The following is a 13,931-nucleotide window of genomic DNA, read 5'->3' as shown; positions in this document are numbered from 1 at the left end:
TGAGAGCTAAGTTCTGTAAGTACGGTATTACATATTGTGGGGCCTGGGTGTTTGGAGTACACCAGAGAGAATCGTTAATATTAAGAAGTTATCCATTTTCTCTTTACCATGGTCAATTGGGACTTATCAGGATAGTCCTGTGGATCATTTCTCCGTCTGAAGTGGTGGTTCAGGAGATTGAATTTCCCAGTAACTTATTCTCTCTCATAGAGCCATCAACACCTCCCACATCCCCAAATATGCGAAGGTAATTTGCAGTGGACAATAACTAAGCAATGAGGGGGAGGTGGGGGGGAAATCAGAGCGAACTGAGAAAGTACAAATCAGAGCGGACTGGGAAAACCCCTCCTCTCCCCCCCCCCCCCCCACAGAATCAGAAGTCAGAATTAAACCTAACTCTCTTGGATCTATGGGGCAGCAGCAACTACTTGCTGTACCAGTGTGAAGCCCCAATGATGTCTGACTGGGTACACAAATATGCTGGAGAAACTCAGCAGGTGATGTAGCATCCATCAAAAGTAAAAGTTAACCTAGGTTTCAGGTCTGAGCCTTTCATCAGGAAATGTGATAACCAGGCAGATGCCTGAATGTAATGGTAGCATGGGGTTGGGTGGTGGTGGGGGGGGGTGGGAGGAGAAGAGAAGTTGGAGGACACAGGCTAACAGGAAAAAGGTTATAGGTGTGTGGTGTGTGCTGTTAGCCAGAATCAGACAGACACAAGGCAAAGACTGTACAACAGGCTTTAATCCGCAAAGACTTCCACAGAGCCAGGGTGGCTGTAGCTGCAGTATCTCTGAGGGAGACTTCGGGAGGGCGGCGCAGTCTTATATCCCGGAGGATGATTGACACCTGACCGGGTGGGGCTTGATTCATTCAGGCTGACTGATTGACAGCCGGCTAGGTGTTATCCTGTCCCCTTACACTCCTGCAGGTGCAGAGGTTGCCCCCTGCAGTAGGCCGGTGGTGAACCACCACAAGGTGAATACAGGTGGGAGGGTAGAAGGGAAAGAAGCTGAGAAATGGGGGGGGGGGAGGATGGGGGTGTAAGAAAGACAGCTCTGATAGGAGAAGGAAAGGGAAGAGGTGGGAAGCTGGAGAAAAGGAGACAAAGGGATAGGGAAAGGAAGAGAACAGGGAGGAGTGAACAAAATTGGGCGAAGTCGGTATTAATGCCATCTAGTTGGAGATTAGCCAGTCAGAATATAAGACGTTGTTCCTCCATTTAGTGGGTGGCCTTGATTTGGCAGTGCACGAGGCCATGGACTGAATGAGAATTATTGATAAGAACAAGTCAAGAAATTTGTTGCTTTGCTGCAGCGTCATAGTGCAAACATTCATATCAACCACCTGACAACAATAAATAAAAATAGTGCATGAAAAATCAAAGTTAGTCAATGTCTTAGGTTCATTGAACATTGAGGAATCTGATGGTAGTGAGGAAGAAGCCGTCACTCTGTGAGTGCTCATCTTCAGGGCAAAGGTGTTCAAGGAAACGATCTCCCAGTCTGCTTCCAGTCTCCCTGACGAAGAGACCACAACATGAGCACTGGATGCAGATACGCGGGTGAAATGTTGCTTCACTTGGAAGGTCTGTTTGGGGCCCCAAATAGAGGCAAGGGAGAAGCTGTAAGTGCACTTCTTGTGGTAACGGGTAGGCACCAAGGGGGCAATTAGTGGGGAAGACTGAGTGGATGAGGAAGTCCCAGAGGGAGTGATCCTTATGGAAAGCAGAGAGGAGGGGGGGAATGATGTGCCTGGTGGTGATATCCCATTGTTGGCAATGGAAATTGTGGAGGATAATATGTTTGATGCAGAGGGTGGTGGGTGAAGATAAGGGGTACCCTGTCCTTATTAGATCTCAGGGTGAGGGGAGGAAGGGGGAGAATGGGCCGGTGCAGATGTGTGGGAAATAGTGGAGATGTGGGTGAGGGCTAAGTTAATGGCAATAGATAGGAAGCCATGTTTCCTGAAGAAGGAGGGCATCTTAGATGTCCTGGAATAGACAACCTTTTCCTGGAACATGGCCTATAGAATATACACTTCATCACCCTGTTTTTTTTTAATGTAAAATGATTGATTGCTCATTGATTCATATCTGCTTGCCAGATAAGGAACACCTAATTTTAAAAAAAATTGTTCAACTTGATATATATTTATTATTTTAATTAAATACGAGTTACTTTCAAGCTGCATCTGTAATCTTGCTATGAAGTGTGAGTTTATCAGTATAGTTTCATGCTGGCGAGTGAATCAAAAGCCAATTATGCCATCAGACAATAGGGACTCATTAAAATGCTTTGCACCAAACAGTCACACCTTGGGGAAATGAATGCTTCATTCTTTTTGATCTTTAAATGCAGTTAATTTCAAGGAGGAGATGATTGACATCTTCACTGATCATCCTTAATCTTGAATGGATTTGGGAGCATCATCAACTGACCCTGTTCAGGGGAGCTTTGAATTGAGTTTATGCTGTCAAGGTACTCAATGGGAGAAATTGGAGCTGTAGAGCAAGGAACAGTAATTAATTTCAATTAATTGCCTAATTAAAAAAAAATCACTAGTCAAATGCAGTTTTAATTGCGCAGTTAAACAATATTGTAAAAGCCAATATTTTTGGAAGTTTTGCTAAATTTTCAAATATTGATTTTAATTACAATGCAGAATGCAAAGTATGCAGTGCTCCGTGTATTTTACTGTTCATTACAAACATTTGCAATGTAAAAAAAAAATGAAAGAAATGGTATATGTTAGGGCTATCAAATACCCTCTTTGCCGTTGTTCAGGTTGACTGGTGTAAAGTACGACTGCGTAATTTCCACATAAAATAGTGGTTTTCAACAATACACTTTGATTAAGTTGATTTCCCACCTCCCTTCCCCCAAAAATCTGGCACTTAACCATTGACCAGTGGATGCTGTTGAAAGCAAATCGCAATATTTTAATAACAAGTTATCATGTAAAGATTTAAATTGTATTTGGATATTTTAAAATAAGCCAATGTTGGCTCCCTTAACAGACTGTTTAAAGCCTGTACAGAGCTGACAGCAATCGGACCAAGCAGATGGACCCCGTGGAGGCGCATTGAGAATTCGCAAATAACTAACAGGGCATGCACTTGATTGCATTAGACCCCGCTGGACGATGGCAGCTGTGTTGTGACTTTGTCATCAAGGTAAGAATTTTACAACCTTTGTATAGGATGACCCAGATTTTAAGGTGAAAATGTTAAGTTTCAGGATCACCCTATACAATGGCATGTCAGTCGTGGCTATCCCTCGAGGTGGAGGAGGATGATGGACTTGGTTCCATTTTCCACAGAGTGAAGACACCTATGTGGGTACTTGTTTAAAGTGTACTTAATGTTGCACTCCAAGAAGCACACGATACTTAACATTGCTTAATGGAATTTTCTAATCACATTTTCTTACATTACTTGAGTGACAACAATTCCAATGTGCTCCAGTGGCGATAAAATATTATAGAATATCCAGAGACTTGTAAAAGACAAAGCAAAACCCTGCCTCTATTCTCAGTAGAGATGCTCCCACTCTAGAACCATGAGCTTCTACTGACAATATACTGATTTTCCATTGTTTAAAGTAACTTTGCTGGCTTAGTATATGAATAATCTGTTATGGTTTTAATACAGCCACTGCATAATGGGAAATTTTTGAAAATTTCCCGCAACACAGGCAGTATAAAAAGTTCAGAACGTTAATGAGCGACTCTTTCCCGTCACAAAATTTTTCTTGCGGCAGCCCTAGATATTTTCACGGACAGCTGAAACTGCAGGCTGTCTGCAGACATGGGCTAATGAATACGATGTACATGATGACATCACTGATGACAGTGACGCAGTGATGCTGTACATTTTACGCAGGGTCTACATGCAATCGTCGTCGACTGATGCCCAGCCTTTGAAATCACTGTCACTCAGGTATTTTAGTGTAAATGTCCTTCCTGTTTGAATGGCCACTACAGAGGGTAAGTGAAAATTATCGACGGGAAATTACTGTGACAGCTGTGTAAAAATCATATGTGACAAGCTACAAAGATTGAAGACAATTGAGCATCTGGGAAAATGAGCAAATAGGCATTTGAGAAAATGGTTCCTTAACGCACCACCAAAATATAATTATAATGAAGCCTTTACATTCAAAAATATGGTCTTTGAAAGAAGGGGAACGGCTTGGTCAAAATATGAGCCTCCTCTTTTGCAGTAACTTGCAATACCCTTCCTAGCATGGAAAGTCAGAAAACGTCAGGCACAGAATGACTTCAGGAGGTGAAACCAGACCATAGAGTGTTCAGTAATCAGCAAGTCAGATCAATGTGAAGATTATGCTGCATCTGTACAAGGTACGGTGAGGCCTACAGTTCTGGTCTCTTTGTTGAGGAAGGATGTACTGGCTTTGGAGGTGAAGCAAAGGAAGTTTAGCTGGTTGAGGGGGCTTTTGAGAAGAGACTGAGCTGGAATTTAGAAGAATTAGAGGAGATCATTTAAATGTATAAAATTATGAAAGGCATGTATAAGGTAGAGGTAGGTAAGATATTTCCATCGTTGAGGGAGACTATAACTAGGGGACTTAGCCTCAAGATTCAAGGGTAGTAGATTTAGGATGAAGATGAGGAGGAACTGCTTTTCCCATAGAGGGGTGAATCTGTGGTATTTGCTGCCCATTGAGGCGACCTCCTTAAATATATATAAGACAACATTCGATAGATATTTACAAAGTAGGACAATTGAGTGATATGGGAAAAAGCAGATAGGTGGAAATAAGCCTATCATCAGATCAGCCACGATCTCATCGAATGGCGGAAGCAGGCTCGATGGGCCAGAAGGCCTACACCCATTTCTTATGTTACATTATCATTGCTAAAGACTGTCCCACAGGCTAGTGTTCTGTTGTTTCCTAGACAGGTAGATCGAGGTGCAAGCCAATGCTGCTCCAGCAAAATAGTTTACCTGGGAGTCCGAACTAATATGGTAGTTATCACAGAAAACCTTCATTGTTTTTATAAGAACATTGTGGCATTTTTATTTCTGCTGACGCTTGTATTAACTTTATAAAACAAACTCATTAATTTCCAATTGTCTTAATTGGTTTTGTTAACACAGAGTAATTGCCAGCTCAGAGAAGAAAACATGCGAAGCAGTTTTAGTTTCTAGCGTGTTATGTTTCCAGCCTCAGTTCTATTGGGTCAATGATAATGATTTTTAAAAGGAGAGGACAATGGGGAGCTAATATTATATAATCTGTATTGAGCTACTGCCTAAAAAAAAGAGGCCCTTTCATGAAGCTAGAAATGCTGAAAGGTAGCTTGAACACCTACATTAGCTAAGATAAACTACCATGCTGATGATAAGTAACATTTGTATTAGTTTCACCATATTATATATCAATTCAGCCGATGATGTCTGGTTGTCCCCTTTGCCCAGGGCATTGTTCAGTTGTACCTTGTTGAATTGAGCATCTCATCCAATTGAATCAAAGTTGATCTTCTACATGATAATGGGAATGGAATGGGCATGTCAGATTGGAATCTGAACTACAGTGTACACGTCGGACAAAACTCGTGTGGACTTACAGAGCCAAACACTTCAGAATTTTTATGGAATGGTAACCACTTTGGCGAGACGGAAGAAATACGCTTCTGAAAGATTCTGTGCACTGATGGAGTCTGTAATTAATTAAAATTTATGGTTACGCTCATGAGCCTTGGGGCATTATACAAGAACGTTTAAGCAATAAAAATCATCCTCATTTTTAAAAAAAGTGAGGCAAGGACCATTGCAGGGAATGGGTGTGACAAATGTCACTGTGGACTGAAATTTCTATCAAAGGCTTAATTAGAAAATACAGTAGAACTCCCTGTATCTGATACCTATGGGGATTAGTAGATGCCTGATCATTGAATGTTCCAAATGCATGAAATTGTGTGTTGTGTAAATTGGTGAACTAACCGCTGGGGTGAGGGGGAAGGTGCCAATTTTAAACTTTTGTATTTGTGACTTATTTATTTTCAGTGATTGTTTTTTGCCGGTTGCTTAAGGTTGCTGTTTGCTTGAATTCAGATAAGAGATTTTAAATTATCTAGTGTTTGGATTAATGGCATTGATGTAGGTATCATGCAATATTAAACTAACTATTGACCTAGGAATTAATTAATGAAAATACTACATGCAAGACTTGAAGAGAAAGCTGACAGGATGGATTCTGTGAGGGTTCCTGCAGTGGAAGAGTCTATGACTAGTAGTCTGTTCTCGGGAAAAGGAATTGGGTGTGAGACCCATCTAGTGTGCAGGCTGTGGCAATTTATTTCTGGAGAATTGGGCAAGTCAATTATTGTGGGGAAGAGTTAGGAAAATGGAGTGGTGCAATGATCTGTTCAACCATGACCATATTGAATGGCAGAGCAGGGTTTGGGCATTAAATTGACCTATCGTAGACTCTCATCTCTTCACTAGTCAAGAAGGCTCAAAAATAACTGCACTTCCTGAGAAGACTGAAGTGGACAATGCTACTAGCCACCATTATGTGAACCTTCTATTGGAGCTCTAACAAGAGCATCCTGGCTGGCTGCCTCCAAGTGTGGAATGGTTGCTGCCAAGCAATGCATCGGAGGTCAATCCACAGGACCATAAAAGTGGCAGAGAGGATCACTGGAGTTTCCATTCCTCCCCATGATCTACCGGGATTGTTGACTGAAGAGGGTGCGCAAAATCATTGAGGACCCTTTCCATCTTTCAGCTGCTCTCATCAGGGAAGATGTACAGGAGTATCAGAGCCAGTACCACCAGGCTGAGGAACAGGTTCTTCCCAGGGGCAATGAGGATGCTGGAGGACTAAAGGAACAGTTTACATGAACCATCCAAGTTTCTCATATGTGTAAAGCAAGATTTTTTATTTATTTGTATAGATCAAACACCTGTCCTGCATATATATCATTTATCTCTCTGTGTATTATGTCTAGTTGTGTTGCATCAAGGACAGGAGAACATTGTTTCATCGGGTTAAACTTGTACAATCTGATGACAATAAACTTGATTTGACTTTTGACCTGTTCCTCCTTCTTGTGTTCACTTATTTGTGTACATCAAACTGGTATTTACATGGAATTTTTTTTTGGTTTCACCTCAAATGATGTTAATATAAATCTGGAGTTGAGACTTGAAACTCTGAGGCAAACTTAGCCACTGTCTTCTCATTTGAATTGGTTCTTGTAAACAGAATTATGCGATTAATTGATGTGAAAATAATTGAAAAATCAATTTCTCAATTAGCAAATTGTATTTAGACAGGCAACTCCATATTTTATGGAAGGGATCTTAAAAAATAAAGTTGAAATCACAAAGTACACAACATCAGACAGGACAAACCATACAAAAGAACAGAAAATGCTGGAGCTACTCAGTAGGTGAAGCAGCCTCTGTGGAGAGTGGAACAGAAACAGTGTGTTGCTAACACTGTGCTTTCAACAAGAGGCATCCTTTCTCACCATCCACAACCAATTTTCAAATCATCTACCAATTTACTTATCATACTTTACACATTCAAATTGTTAATTATGTCATAAATATCTCAACCAGTGGTTGTCAACCTTTTTCTTTCCACTCACATAACACTGTAAGTGTTCCCTAAGCCATAGGTACTCTGTGATTAGTAAGGGATTGCTTAAGGTGGTATGTGGGTCGAAAGAAAAAGTTTGAAAAGCACTGTTTTAATCATACCTAATTGACTCATTATGTGCAGTTTCATAACCCCAAAGGAAATGGGACAATGACAATTTCTCTCAAGCAAATTATTTCAGTAACAATTGGGTCTAGAGCAGTGATTCTCAACCTTCCCTTCCCACTCACATGCCACCTTAAGAAATCCGTTACTAATCACAGAGCACCGATGGCATAGGGATTACTTAGTGATGTGTGAGTGGAAAGCAAAAGGTTGAGAACCACTGATCTAGGACTTATCCTTTGGTACACCACCTGTCACACACTTCCATCAGAAGATAGCCCTCCATTGTTATGTTAGCCTGCTCTTGCCTATCCCAGCTTTTCTAACCTTCTCCTGCTACATTGCTTATGAATGGCTGAACTAAACTCTATATCAATAATATCTTCTATACTATCCTTTGACATTTCTTCAAAATATTCATCAAATTTCTGAACAGGTTCTCCCATGATTGTCCCTAATCAATGCTGCATTTCCAAGTGAAGATTACTTCTATCCCTTATAGACCTTTTTCCCAATAGTTTTCCAACTACCAATGTAAGTGATAGCTTTTTAGCTATCAAGCAAATCTTGATGACAAGTGAAAGATCAGTCATATTCTTACAGAATGGTGGAAGAACCTGGATGGCTAAATGGCCTGTTCTTGCTTCTAATTTTTGCAAGAGAAGCGCAAATAATGTGAGTGTATTCTCATTTAATCTTGCTATCTTCACAAACTAGCTCTGGAACTTTCCTTTTTTTTAAAAAAAAGTTGCAATCCAGAAAGCAGTCAGTCACTTGACACAATTCTTAAAGAAGTGAATCTTAAAATAAAAATCATCGTTCACAACCAATGCAAAAATGTTAAGTATATTGGTATTGCAGAGAAAGGAGCAACACATCAGTATGATACCCAAAGCTGTACTTGAAAGAAAGAAGCTCAGAAGGTTGTTGAAGAAAGATAATGAAGACAAAGCATCTGTCTCCAAAGAAGGAAATCGGGAGAACACAATCCAGCCCTCATGGAGGGCCCTGCAGGGGAGAGGGGCAAGTTCCTCGGTATCAACATCTCTGTGGATCTGTCCTGGGGTTTCCATGTTGATGCAATCAAGGCTCGCCAGCGACTATACATCGTGAGGAGTTTGAAGAGATTTGGTATGTCACCAAAGATTCTTGAAAATATTTTAATCGTACCTAATTGACTCATTATGTGCACAGTTTCATAACTTCAAAGGAAATGGGCCAATGACAATTTTTTCAAGCAAATTATTTCGGTAACAATCGGGTCTAGAGCAGTGGTTCTCAACATTTTTCCCCACTTACATACCACCTTAAGCAATCCCTTACTAATAACAGTGCACCTAAGGCATAGAGATTACTTATGGTCATATGTGAGTAGAAAGAAAAGGGTTGGAAAACCATTGATTTAACACAAGACCTAACATTTAGAAAATATCAGCTATTGTTTTCTGTACTTGAACTGGCATAGGTGATATTGAAAAGTTGATCCTTTATAAACAACAACATATCCTCGTTTAGTTAAATGTGATGGGCGTGAGCATTTTGAAGTATCTATGTATTAAATCCTCTAAAACACTCATTTGAACACAAAATACTATACTTATCTGTTGAGGTGACATCCAGAGAGATTTCAGGAAGGAAATCTGTAACAAAGATTGTCCTTGAATGCAGAGATGCTGTATGACAATTGTAAATGTTCACAACTTCTATTATTAACTCTTAGTTTTGGTAACCATGGTATCTTACTTTACAGCTGAACTGAGAAGGTTAGAAAGGGCTAATATTTGTCAGTGAATAAGAATAGAATTTGCCTGAAGTAGCACCCAAATCTATTGGCAGTATGTGGAGTACCTGTACACAGAATGCAGTTAGTAAATATGCATATAAATATATTGAACATTTATAAACATGTGTATGAAGACTTTATTTTGCTTAGCTTGTCTGGGTTGACTTCTGGTGTAACTTTTTATTTCCTTTCTTCTCCTGTATTATATTTTATAAAAATCTGTTACTCCCCTTAACTACTTCCTGTGGTGGACAATTCCATATTCTAAATGCACTCTGACACATCAATTTTCTTATTTTGCTATCGACATCTTTTGAGTTATGCCCTCCTTTTTGAATTCTCCAACAAGCAGAAATATTTCCTCCATATCGGCCTTGTAAATCCCATTTTTGACTAAAAATATCTGAATTTAATTTTAAAGGAATAATACCCCCTTTTTTGCTCAATTTTCTGAGTTGTTGCAATCTCTCAGTTCTAGTATTCTGGTATTTGTAAGTCTTCCATTTACTTTCTTACGTGTCTTTTGGCATGGAGACTCAATTATATGACATTATGAATGAGAACTGATCAAACTCATATTCTGAATTCTTCACCCCTGTCATTTTTGGAAAGTATCAAATTCTGTGGGTTCACAAAGAGACACATCTGGACATAAGTGTTACAATCAAAGGTAACTTTTTTGAACACATGGGAGACAAACAGGAGAAGATGTGAAAAGATACTTAATTACTATTAAGCAACTATAAACACTTACAAACAGGGGCTTTCAAACACACTCCTGATTCCCTGTACTAATGGGGGTGTGGCTCTCTGCAAGCACTGATCAATCGCAATTCTATGGATCAGCTTCAGTGAAGTGCACACCTTACCCATGACACCTCCAGTGATGTCCACGGTAGATACCTGGCGTGGAGTGATATCTGGGACTTGGACCAGGAGGCAGAGAGAAAGAAATGTAATATGCATCAATGTTTTACACTGTGCTGAACTGGGCATCTGGCTAATAATGACACTGAATCATTTAAATGAGCCAACAGTAAGGTGTGCACTAATGTGTGGCCAGAGTCCAATCTGGATTGGCAGGTGCTGCGACTTCTGAATATATTTTGGACAAGGTCATATGTTCCTCCACAATCAATATATAAAACAACCCCCGCCCCCACCCCCCAAACAATAAATCACAAAACTGTTAGCATTTTTTATTTATTTTCTATCCTTTGGTGTTTTAATGATTTTCTACCATATTACCATTGCTCTGACTCATTCCACTTTGTAGCTAATGCAGAGATTATATTTTTGTTCATCCTGCTAAATACATAACTTCATCCTTTATATTAAAGATTATTTGTTGCTTGATATCATCCCACAAGATTTTTAATAACTTCTTTGCATAATATTGGTGCTTTTCTCATTGTTAAATATTCTCCAGTAGTTTGGCATCTTTGGTATATTGTACTAATTGTTCAAATGTTTTGGCTTTTGATAAAACCATTGGAATTCATCATCAACCCATTAAACTAATAGTTACTTCACAATTGCCATGCATGTGCTTGTTATGATATAGACCAATCAAGATTTGTGCAGGCTTACACTTCAAAATTCTTCACCCTAAAGATGGAAATTCAAAGTTGCTGCCTGTGAAATCGAGCTACACCACATTGCACTCTTTGATCCGTCGCCGAAGACTTTTGTAAACTACAGGTGTACTGTTGAGACCATTCTGGCTGGTGGCATAACTGCCTGGTATGGAGGCGCCAACTCTCAGGACAAGAATAAACTCCAGAGGGTTGTTAACTTGGCCTATGACATCACAGGCACCAGACTTCACTCCATCGAGGACATCTATATCGGGTGATGTCTTAAAAAAGCAGGTTCTATCCTCAAAGACCCCCATCACCAAGGCCAAGCTCTCTTCACTCCGCTACCATCAGGAAAAAGGTACAAGAGCCTAAAGGCAAGCACTCAACAGAACAAGGACAGCTTCTTCCCCACTGCCAACAAATTTCTGAATAATCAATGAACCCAAGACACTGCCTAACTTTTCATGCACAATTTTTTTTATTTATTTATCTATCTGATGTTGTAAGATGGTTATAATATGAATGTTTGCTCTATGATGCTGCTTTGAAACACTGAATTTCGTGATAATAAATTCTGATTCTCATTCTGACCTTTCCAATAGTTGTATGGTCCAATCTTTATTTATTTGTGATTATTTTCCTTTGTTTTATTAACTAGAAGTAGACTTTAATAATTTAGCTGCTCAACAAGTTGCTTTATCAGATTATTTTTAAAATCAAAGTCTGAAAGAACCCTGTCCAATACAACAGTGTGTCCCATGCACAGAGGTGTCAAATCATTTTGGAGAAGGCTATTTGAGGCCATCATTAAGTGTTATAAGTTTAAACAGGATACATTTATGGATGGTCCTAGTTTTTTTATATAACATCCTATATTATGCAACTGCTTTTTAAACAATATATACCAATTGCTATCCATTATTTTGGCTTCACTAATGAGAAACAAAATTAAAAACTTGGTCCTTGGGGGCTGATATGTGTGTTTGCATATGTTTTAAAAGTACATAGGATGGTGTGGCTTTGGTCCCTTGGATTAAATAGTCTGTAGTAGACTTCAGCAGACATTTTATCTGACAGCTGCACCAATTAATTGGAGTCAGGTGACTTAAGCAGTTGGATCAGCAGGAAGCTGATTGAGCAATAGAAATCAAGCGGACAGGTTTTTTTTCATGAACATGTGACACAGGGTGGAATTAATTCACTTCAACTCAGCAGACTGGAGATGGAACTCTTGACTGGAGTTCCACACTGTACATGCAGCAGTGAGTAAGAAATTCACAACCAACTAGCTTGTCTTTCTACAAGTTCATATAATCCATGGATAATTGACATAATTTTCTTGTTTCAAGATCTGAATCCAATTTCTCCTTTCCTTGTATATTTATTTTAGATTAATCCCCTATCTTCTGACCTTGTCCTCATGGTGACCTTTAATGTAGGCATACTCTTCCAAAGATATTTCATATTCTCTGGAATGTTGCTCAATCACCAAGCAATGCCAAGCTGTTTATAATGTCTTAAGTACTATATTGCACAAATTAGATTTTTAAGCGTCATAATTTTGATGACCTCACTATCATGCCATTTAACTTGTAGAAATGAAATTCTAGAAGTTGTAAAATTGAAATTGTATCAGTACTGTTTATTCAATTTCAGTGATACAGCTGATGACAGGATTTGACTAACTTCCTACTTCTGCTGTGACTATATATTTTTGTTTATTCGTTCTACAATATATTAAATGAGCACCAGTGCTGCACTGAATAAAAATGATCATCTACCATTAGGAAGGGAAGTGCACAATCCAAAGTCATTACTCTTATCAAGGCACATCAAATCACTCATTTCTTTATTACCAGAAATTGTCTTACTTTATGTTGGAGGGGAGTATGTGTGGGGAGGAGTGGGGGGCAGTGGGGGAAGAGAAGAGAAAGCAGCTATGTTTAGTATTAATGCAGAATTGTCCATTAGCCTTGGACTTCATGTACACATTGTGATTTCATAAATGCAGTACAAGTCTGAGAATTCAATCAGTTCATTAGTAGAAGTGATTTATAGACACAGCCTTGCATCAGGGAGGTGGATGGCCCTCAACTAATAAAATCTTCACGTTGCTAGTCATGCAGCACAACTTACAAGTGGTATTTCATTTTGCTAAATGAAAATAAATGTATAAATATATCCAGAACTCTTTCAGTTGTGAAACTTGTCCAAAACCTACAAGCTAATTTTCCATTTGAACATCTGTGGTTTGCAGCAATATTGTTCAATTTTTACTTTATTGCTGTAAGTAACAGGTTAAACTAATTTTGGCTTATTAATGGAAATAATGAAATTCATGCACATTGGTTTTTTTCAATGATTTTTTTTTAACAGGATTGCTTCACAAATGCAAGGACCAGGATTCCATCCTGACCTTTGGTGCTGTGCGTGCAGAGTCAGACCTTCCACTCCGTGACTGCACAGCTTTTCTCAGCACGTGGTCCTTTTCCTCCTGCCTTTCAAAAACCTGCTGGGAGAATAATTTCCCCCCATAAATGTAGGGGGAAGTGGCAAAAGACTTGAAGGAATTTTGGTGGACATGAATGAGACGAAATACATTCCAGGGGCCCAGGAAAATGGGAGGCACGTTTGGCGTAGAGGTTGGTGCATCGCAATTGCAATGCCAGTGAGCCAGATTCAAATCCAAAGCTGTCTGTAAGGAGTTTGCACGTACTCCTCGTGTTTGCATGGGTTTCCTCCAGGTGCTCTGGTTCCCTCCCACTCTTCGAAAATGTGTAGGGATCGTGGGTTCATTGATGTATTTAGGAGGCACGAGCTCATTAAATT

At 39.4% G+C, this 13,931-nt stretch overlaps 1 long non-coding RNA gene across 2 annotated transcripts in view; it reads left to right on the top strand.

Annotated features, from left to right (window-relative positions):
- LOC138737429 (uncharacterized) overlaps positions 1-11,660 on the top strand; it is a 78,905-nt gene extending 67,245 nt beyond the window's left edge. The window contains exon 4 of one of the 2 annotated variants that reach the window (XR_011340906.1): positions 11,137-11,660. This is a non-coding gene — a long non-coding RNA (uncharacterized lncRNA). Of the gene's footprint in view, positions 1-3,019; positions 3,156-11,136 lie in introns of those variants that run through there. The other variant, XR_011340907.1, reaches the window with a different exon arrangement.
- The last annotated feature ends 2,271 nt before the right edge of the window (positions 11,661-13,931 follow it).

Source organism: Narcine bancroftii, chromosome 6, assembly GCF_036971445.1.
Source record: "Narcine bancroftii isolate sNarBan1 chromosome 6, sNarBan1.hap1, whole genome shotgun sequence".
Classification (NCBI taxonomy): Eukaryota; Metazoa; Chordata; class Chondrichthyes; order Torpediniformes; family Narcinidae; genus Narcine; species Narcine bancroftii.
The sequence above is the reverse complement of the archived record's forward strand: the minus strand, read 5'-3'. Positions and strand labels throughout refer to the sequence as shown.